The following is a 9,828-nucleotide window of genomic DNA, read 5'->3' as shown; positions in this document are numbered from 1 at the left end:
TTGGGACTTGTGGGGTGATGGTGCTGCACTCTGATTAGCAGAGGGCATTGGGAGGAGTTCTTAGAGGGGTCACACAACCCTCTTCTGGGTGGTCACCCCATCCCAGAACCTGCTCTGTTTTGGTCAAATCTCCTTTCGGGGCAGTCCTCTGCAGCCGAAACCCATCGCGACTGGTAGAGGGTGGTGGGAAGAGTTCCTAGAGGATTCACACGAACCACTTCTGGATGGTCACCCAGCCCCAGAATTCCCCTCAATTGGTCTAATCTCCTCTCAGGGTGGTCTCTAGTGGCTGAAGCCCCTCCCGATTGGTAGAAGGCAGTGAGAGGAGTTCTTAGAGGGGTCACACAAACCCCGGAACTCCCCCTGGCTGGTTAAATCTTCTCTCAGGGCGTTCCTATCGGGGCAAAATCTATCCTGATTGGTATAGTGGAAGGAGTTCTTAGAGGGGTCACATGACACACCTTGCTTCCGGTCATGTGTCTGCCTTGCCCCCAGAAGTAATACCCCCATGGGGTGGGGCTTCTGATGACCGGTGGGCAGGGCTTATTGGGTCAAGGGATGGGGTTAAGTTTTGATTGACAGTAGGGCCCTTATACTCCTCGCTCCCGCTACCCAAAATTGGAACACGACAGAGGCAACTATACTACTGGGCAGTATTCGCCGTTGTCCTACTGCTCAGATGCTGTAAGTGAGAGAAGGATCAGGCCCTGTAAAGTAGCCTGGGTTGATTTTTATTACTCAAGCGTTTTTATTACACATCAGGACATCTAGTCATTCTGATGGACATGCAGCCTCTGGACAAGCTCGGTGAGAAGCATGTACATTATACTGCTTGCTCAGGGGTCATTACTATAGTAACAGCCAAGTACTGGCCCAGATCCACAAATACAGCTGAGCTCTGGGTTGTTCTAAATTATGCTGTCTTGTAACAGCCATTGCTGCACTGGAGAGAGCTGTAGCACAACGCACACTGTGTGTGCCAGCTTCTGTTCCCAGCTCACCCCCCATATACTTGGGTGGGAAGCTAGGAGTTGGTGACATACAGCCAGCTACACTGACTGTACACTCTATATGCTGGTTCTCTGGGTGTTAGGGATTTGCACATGCTGGGGAATTCCTAGCTGCCTCTTAGGGCAGCTTTATGGCTACTTTGCCCTGCTCCACTGCAACATAGGGCAGCAAAAGGGTGACTTTACAACTAATCCCACCCCTATTGATGCACCTACCCATGGTTGTTAGGAGTCTGAGTTCAGGTATCCGGGTTTGGAAAACCCACTCACCTGGCATAAAGTTGTCTGATGGCAACAAAAGGCCAAATATGCCTTTAAACATCAGTCCCCTTGTTTTTCAAATATCTATTTGAAACACCATAAAGCTGATAGAGATTTAAGTGCCCTAATCAGCACCTCTGCAGGTGGCTATAATGAGTATTTAGGCTTCTACCTGCAGATTTTAGTGCTTAACTTTAGTCACCCAAGGCCTTTGTATTTGTCTTGCCCAAGCCTATGAGTTGCCGAGTGTTCTCAAACTCCCACTGATGTTATTGGGAGATAAGGATGCTCTGCCCTTCAGAGAAGGGGCTCAGCAGATATAACTCATCCTCCAAAGTTAGCTACTATGATCCTTCACCTCCTATCAAAAGGTCACTTAATGGTCAGGTTTCTAGTCTCCATCACCACCTCATTCTCCAGTTTACTGTCCCCTTGGGTGCAGGGCTTGTGAGGATTCACCAGGCAGCAGTTTGCAGAGGAGGGCGAAAGGCAGAGGGAGTCTGGGGTGTTATTGCTTATAGTTCTCAATGGGGAGACAATGTTCCTGTAACAGTTGAATATTGGAAGGAAACCAGTAGAGACCCCTTGTGAATTGACACTTCTGCTAATTCAAAAGTGACTCTATTAAGTAATATGGGTTCCCCTAATCTTGTAGTGTTTCCTGTTTTGGTGATTGTTTTCTATACCGTATCCAGCAGCTTATTCCCAGTCCATGTTCTCGTATTGTTATTCCCTAGTATTCTGCACTCTGTTTATGTGTATTAAGGGGCACTGGACAAATACTGATGACTCTTCACATTTCTTTTTCAGGTGCTGGCCATGTATCTCACAAACAAGGTCGTCTGTAAATAACCCAGCTGCAGATTTTGTATATACTGTGTACATATTTCCTACTAAACTGTTTGAAGTATCTGTTTCAATTGCTCAGAGGCCTGATTTTGTCTTTCAGAGAAATTGGGGCTTCCTCAATGTCCACTGTAACCACGATGCGGGGGCTTCCTCCCTTACCCTTTCTCCATGGAGCTGGACGAAGACCTCAGCTCAGCACCTCTCTAGGGTCTCTTACCACTCTTCCGCAGTCCCCACAAAGCTAGATCTAATCCCTGTAGTTAGTGACCTGGGGTCTGGTTCTTAATCATATTCTCATCTTTGTTTTTCTGGGCATTCAGTGTTGCTGATGAATTCTGGGTTGTAAGTGGGATGGACTGTGTTCTGGCGAGTTATCCTCCCTCCTGTCTAGCCTGTTTCTGGGTCAGAAGGCTATCTGTGAACAGCGTCTGTTTACTTACAGCCTTAGGCTCGGTGCCTGTAATAGTGTGTGAGGGAAGGCATCTCTGCTTTTCTAAGCCAAGTCCCTGTTTGTGTACTGCAAGACTTTAGCGGAGAGGAACCATTGGATTCCCTAGCTTCCCCCACTGCACTACAAGGGAACGACTGTCATTGGGTATCTCTGACAGGGTATGTCCTGCTGTGCTCACTGGTCTTGTGGTGTCTCCATATCGTGGACCAGCTCATTTTGTTAATAATTCACATTGGACTAGAGCTGGGTGAAGGCTGATGGGGCAGTTCACTGAGGGGTTCACCAGTTCAACTCCACAATTCAGAGAGGCCTAGAAATGTAGGGCTGGAAGGGTCCTAGAACTATCATCCCATCCAGCACTATACTTAGACCGTCCCTGACAGCTCTTTGTCCAATGGATTCTTTAAAGCCTCCAAGGATGAGATTCCTCAACCTCCCTTTGAAGCCTATTCCAGAACTTAACTATCTTTATAGTGAGAGAGTTTTTCCTAATATCTAACCTAAATCTCCCTTGCTGCAGATTAAGCTGATTCCTACTTCTCCTACGTCTGGTGCACATGGAGAACAGTTGATCGGGGTCCTCTTTATAACAGTCCTTAACATATTTGAACATGGTTTGAACATATTTGAGGGTTGGCTAAGATAAAGAGGCACCTGGAGGAGGGAAAGCAGGTTACAGGGGTATGTGTGCAGCTTTCTTGGGGTGCCCAGGCTCTGAGTCACTTTGTTACCCATCCGGCGAGATGCAACAATACCCAAAGTCCAAAGGTGCAAACAATTCAACGTTTATCGGGGTGAACTTCCAGCAAGCTTAAATTCAAGTTCCTTTTCCTTATTTTCGAATCCCAACTTACTTCCTGTTTGCCCCTAATTTATATAGTGATATTCACAGCTATACCTTAACCAATCATTCTACTAAAATTTAGCAAACCAATCCTAACATACTGTAACATGATTAGCTAACCAATTATATCCCACCACTTTAATTAGTTTACACCCAGCCAAATTAATTATACAGCAGACAGAAACAATCACAGAACCAGACAGAGACCATGCAAATAAACATACAAATCAATACAGAAGCGAGGATTTCACAACTACATCTATACAGACGGAAGGGTTTCCCAGCACATACTATCCATATTAATATAGGTGATTTGAATCATACCTATTGATCATGTAATATATTAGCTCAGCATATATGGGTGAACACCTCAGAAATAGATTTAACCAGACTGATCCATAGTTATTCCCTAGGATTCAGTAGCTGTGAAAGTGGTGAAAAGCCATCTGGGACCCCTCCACGCTCTAGTCTCATACTGAGCCCATCTCAGATGAGCCCATCTCAGCCAGCCCCAGGAATCTGGCTCAGTAAATCTCAGGGTGTTTCAGAGAATCTGGATTGAGGCTCAGTTGGTGCAACGTGAGCACTGGAGGGAGCAGAGGAAATTGCACGTTACACCAATGTAGTGTATGCCTAGGGGTAACTTCTAGCTCAAGGAGACATACTCAGGCTTGCTCTGCAAAAAATTGAAGCATGGCTGCGCTTGGGCAAGAAACAGGAGAGGCTCCCTGCCCCGACTACAATCCCAACCAATCCACAGGTGCACACTCAGGGCGGCCAGCCTCTCCCACCACCACTTCTTGAAGTGCAGCACCCAAACCTGGACACGGTTCTCCTGCTCTGAGTAGAGTAGAACAGTCACCTCCCATCTCTGACCCACCCCACTCCTGGTCATGGTGATCCAGGTGCAGCAGAAGCTGGAGATTGCTGCCAGCACTGCCATGAATGTGGCCCATGGGCCCTAGCGGCATAGAGCCTGGAGACCAAGGAGTCCTACACCAGCCTCTGAGCTTTGAAGAGTGGGGAGCCAGAGATGCATGGTGGTGGAGACGGCCTTCCCTGCCCACACCACTGTGCCCCATGCTGCCCCCTTCCATGGCATCAAGAAGATCAGCATCATGGCCAAGCCCCGCAGGCCTGGGCATCGGAGCCTCTCCAGGTACGGCCCAGTGCACATGTGGGGGGGGAGGGGCGCTCCATGGCCTTCCTCCCCCATCAGGCTAGGGATCTCCTTGCCCCCTGGTCAGTTGTGGGGTGGGGATTATTGGGGGACAGAGCTAATTGGAGGGGAAAGGCTTCATGTCCGTGACCTCCATGACATAATTGTAGCCTTAACCATGAGAAAACTCCTATCCCAGAATATACTGGGCAGTGTCCTTTGCCTCAGTTTCTCCCCTTGCGGTGTGAAAGTCCAACAACTGCTTCTTTAACCTGCCTTTGCCCTTTCCCTCCCCTGCACCCCACTCGCCAAAACTTCCACCTTTTATAGGAGCCCTTTTTGCCTCTCACTGCTTCTTTCACTTTCTTGTTAGCCATGGTGGTACTTTTTTGGTTCTCTTAGTATATTTTTTAATTTGAGGTGTGCATTTAAATTGAGCCTCTATTCAAGTGTCTTTAAAAAGTTTCCATGCAGCTTGTAGTGATTCCAGTTTCAGCACTGTACCTTTTAATTTCTCTTTAACTAACTTCCTCATTTTTGTGTAGTTCCCTAGCTGAAATTAAATGCTCCTGTGGTGGGCTGCTGTGGCGTTCCCCCCACCCGGAGATGTTAAATTTAATTATACTATGGTCGCTATTACCAGGGGTTCAGCTATATTCACCTCTTGGACCAGATCCTGTGCTCCACTTAGGACTAAATCAAGAATTGTCTCTCCTCTTGTGGGTTCCAGGACTAGCTGCTCCAAGAAACAGACATTTAAGGTGTCAAGAAACTTTATCTCTGCATCCCGTCCTGAGGTGACATGTGCCCAGTCAATATGGGGCTAGTTGAAATCCCCCATTATTACTGACTTTTTGATTGTTATAGACGCTCTAATCTCCCTGAGCATTTCACGGTCACTATCACCATCCTGGTCAGGTGGTCGGTTGTATATCCCTACTGCTATATTATTATTTGTGCATGGAATTACTATCCATAGAGATTCCATCAGACAGTTTGGTTCATTTAAGATTTTTACTTCATTTGACTTAACGCTTTCTATTGCCACACCCTCACCAGCATTTCCTGTTCTGTCCTTCCGATATATTTTGTAACTTGGTATTACTGTGTCGCGTTGATTATCCTCATTCCACCAAGTTACTGTGATGCCTATTATATCCATACCCTCATGTAATACAACATACTCTAGTTCACCTATCTTATTGTTTAGACTTCTAGCATTGGTATATGAGCACTTTAAAAACTTGTCACTTTTTAGCTCTCTGCCATTACATGATGTAATTGAATGGGACTCTTTTTTATTTGACTGTTTCTCATCAGAGCCTACCTGTATTTTATCATCTTCCATCCTCTCCTTAGCCACCTCCTTACTAGGACATAGAGAATCTCCATTAATAGATCTGCCCCTAAGGGATGTCTCTGTCCAAACCACATGCTCCTCCACACATAGAATAGAATCATAGAATCATAGAATCTCAGAGTTTGAAGGGTCCTCAGGAGGTATCTAGTCCAACCCCCTGCTCAAAGCAGGACTAAACCCAACTAAATCATCCCAGCCAGGGCTTTGTCAAGCCTGACCTTAAAAACCTCTAAGGAACGAGATTCCACCACCTCCCTAGGTAACCCATTCCAGTTCTTCACCACCCTACTAGTGAAAAAGGTTTTCCTAATGTCCAACCCAAACCTCCTCTGCAACTTGAGACCATTACTCCTTGTTCTGTCATCTTCTACCACTGAGAACAGTCTAGATCCATCCTCTTTGGAACCCCTTTCAGGTAGTTGAAAGCAGCTATCAAATCCCCCCTCATTCTTCTCTTCTGTAAGCTAAACAATCTCAGTTCCCTCAGCCTCTCCTCATAAGTCATGTGCTCCAGCCCCCTAATCATTTTTGTTGCCCTCCGCTGGACTCTCTCCAATTTATTCGTATCCTTCTTGTAGTGTGGGCCCCAAACTGGACACAGTACTCCAAATGAGGCCTCACCCGTGCTGAATAAAGGGGAATGATCACGTCCTTCGATCAGCTGGAAATGCCCCTACTTATACAACCCAAAATGCCATGAGCCTTCTTGGCAACAAGGCCACACTGTTGACTCATATTCAGCTTTTCATCCACCGTAACCCCTAGGTCCATGTTGGCTTTCCCTCAGCCCTTAGTTTAAAAACTGCTTTATGACTTCTTTAATTTTAAGTGCCAGCAATGTGGTTCCATTTTGGTTTAGGTGGAGCCCATCCTGCCTGAATAGACTCCCCTTTCCCAAAAGGTTCTGCAGTTCCAAATAAATCTTACCCTTGTCCCTAAGCCATCGGCTCATTCATGCATTGAGACCCTGCATTTCTGCCTGTCTAACTGGCCATATGTGTGGAACTGGAAGTGTTTCAAAAAATGTTACCATGGAGCCTAAATTTGGCCTCCAGGATCTCTCTCCCATCCGTCCCTATGTTCTTACCCAGGGGGATTCTATGATTCTATGATAGACTCCACTGGGCAATGGCAAACAGGAGAGGAAAAACATTCTTTAGCCACAGGGAATGTGTTGTTCTAAAGCAGACAGAGGAGGAAATAAGGCAGGTGAACCACACCACACTGCTCACCACAATCCAGACAGGACAGGGGTATCCACCAGGAAACACCTGAGAAAGAGGAAGTCACTGAGTAGAAATTGACTTTATATGGGCAAAACCCACTTGTGTGTGTAGTGTTTTTCCTCAGTGGAAGGTTGATCTATTTGGAAGAAGCACATATGTGACACTGATTGGACCAGAGCTGTTCTTCTAGGAGGGGCCACAAGAAAAGGGGACCTGGTAAGACCCACACATGAGAGTGATCCTAGGAAGAGGAGCTTGCGTGTATTTCTTTGTCTCTCTTCACCTTGAGCTCATGGACACCAGGATGGGAGGACTGGAGAGCCCCAAGTCCTGAGGAGTCCCTCTCTTGAAGCACCTGCCATATGGGACCATCAACAAGGACCATCTGTCGGGAATCAGGGCCTGCAGCAGAGCCAGTCTCCAGGCAACCTAACGAGCTCAGGTAGCCTGTACCAAGCTGCCTGATTGGTGGGAAGGGTCGGTAGAGAGGCTCTTAAGCCCAGCAGTGGCAGTTCAGTAGCTGCTCAAAGCTTTTGCCCACAGCTATGGTAGCTCCAGCCTTGGTCCAGCCCAGCTCCTGCCTTGTCTCTCTCCAGGTAACCTGGTTTTGACCCTCAGCTCTGATTCCTCATCTCCAGCTTCGGCTCCGACCCCGATTCTGACCCTGGGTTCCGACTTCTGGCTCCTGCCCCTGGCTCTGACCCTTGGCGCTGGCATTTGGCTCCTGGCTCTGACCCACAGCTCTGGTTCTTGGCTGCAGGTCCTGCTCTGACCACTAGACCTGACCACCCACATCCCGCTCTCTGACACCATCAAGCACGGATAGTCATTAGCCGCCTCTTCCATCTTCTTCCTGTGTTAACCCTGTTACTACGGCACCACCTGGAACGGGACTGATGTTCTGTCTGTGTCTCCAAGATGACAGCTGCAGACAAGAGCTAAGGTCACAGCTGAGACTTGGATAGCACCAACTCATGCATAGGGAGCCACACTGTGAGCTGGATGAAGATCTGTTCTTTGGTTTGTTTCTGTTAAGAAGAGCTACTGCTCAGAATGTGACTTCGGCATTACAGCTGCACCACCTTAGATGACTGCTTAAAGCAAGACACATTAACAACCCCAGGACACTGACATCTTTGACCATTATGTTAGCAACCAGCCACTCAGTATGGGCACCTCTTCAGTTTTACTGAATGCAGGATTTAAAAGGTTAGTTGTGAACAGATACTTCACACTGGTTAATCTTAATGAGAGGGAAGGAACACTGGCCAGAATAGGGAAATAATAGATACAGAATATTTACTAAGTGAGATCTATGCAACTCTGCAGGGCCGGATGAAATTCACCCTAGAGTACTTAAGAAACTAGCTGAAGCAATCTCTGAACCATTAGCGATAATCTTCCAGAACTCATGGAGGGTGGGTGAGGTTCATAACAAGGACAAACTTCAAAAAAAAAGGTTCTCAGGGAAGTAAAGATGGGACAGGATAACTTTAATACCCAAAAAGATACTGGAAAAAATGATTAATCTACCAATTTATTAAAAGCTAGAGGATAATAGGTGATAAGTAAGAACCAAGATGGATTTGTCAAGAACAAGCAGGGGTGGCTCTAGGCACCAGCAAAGCAAGCACCTGCTTGGGGCAGCCCATTTGCCGGGGCAGCAGGGAAGCTGAGAACCAACAGGGGGCTCTGGGAGCTGTAGTTCCTTGGTTAGCTCCCTGCCTATAGAGCCCTGGAGCAGGGAAAGAACTACATTTCCCAGCATTCCCTTGGCCACTACCAACTGGGAAGGAAGGAGGGGGACCTCATGCGGCAGCGTGCTGTGAATAGTAGGGAGACCAGACTTTAACATTCAAAAAACAGGACACTCCATGGGGAGGGAAGCTCCCCCCCACCACCACCATCCACTCCCTCCGACTGCCCCCCACAGAAACCCCAACCCATCCAAACCCCCCCGCTCCCTGTCCCCTGATCACCCCCTGCCGGGACCCCTGCCCCTAACTGCCCCCCAGGACCCCACCCCCTATCTAAGCGCCGCTGGTCCTTGTCTCCTGATTGCCCCAACCCAGGACCCCTGCCCCTAACTGCCCCTTGGGACCCCAGCCCCACCTAAACCTCCCTTCTCCTTGTCCCCAACTGCCCCCTCCTGAGACCCTCCCCAACTTCCCCTAGGACCTCACCCCCTACCTGTCCCCTGACAAACCCCTGGGACTCCCATGCCTATCCAACCACTGCCTGTCCCTTGACGCCCCCCCCCCCGAATCCCTGACCTCTTCTCCAACCCCCCAGCCCCATTACCGTGCCACTCAGACGAGCATGTCTGGCTCAGCGCAGCGCCAGACACGCTGCTGCATACACGCTGCCGTGCTCCCCTGCAGAGCCCACAGCTCCCCCTCCACCCCCACTCCAGCACCTGCCTTCCAGATTTGAACACCTCAAAATTCAGGAGTGCTCAAGCTTAGTTTGGGCAGTTGCTACTTCTTTTCTCCCAAATCAAGTATACTGATCCACTGTAACTTGCTGTAGAAAAACTAGGATAAAATTGAGCAAGAAATGCTTCCCAGCAGTTATTAGGACTGGAATTGCTATTTTCAATAGCCGTTGCCTTTTGTTTGTTTGTTTGTTTAAAAGGAAGACAGTGATATTGCATTGGCAAATTCCCCAT

At 48.0% G+C, this 9,828-nt stretch overlaps 1 long non-coding RNA gene across 1 annotated transcript; it reads left to right on the top strand.

Moving 5' to 3' along the window:
• The first annotated feature begins 392 nt into the window (after nucleotides 1–392).
• On the top strand, nucleotides 393–2,191 carry LOC120380989. The gene is made up of 2 exons (XR_005587906.1): nucleotides 393–684; nucleotides 2,082–2,191. It is a non-coding gene; the product is annotated as an uncharacterized LOC120380989 (long non-coding RNA).
• Nucleotides 2,192–9,828: the final 7,637 nt, after the last annotated feature.

This window comes from Mauremys reevesii, linkage group 13 (assembly GCF_016161935.1).
Source record: "Mauremys reevesii isolate NIE-2019 linkage group 13, ASM1616193v1, whole genome shotgun sequence".
In the NCBI taxonomy this organism is placed as follows: Eukaryota; Metazoa; Chordata; order Testudines; family Geoemydidae; genus Mauremys; species Mauremys reevesii.
The sequence above is the reverse complement of the archived record's forward strand: the minus strand, read 5'-3'. Positions and strand labels throughout refer to the sequence as shown.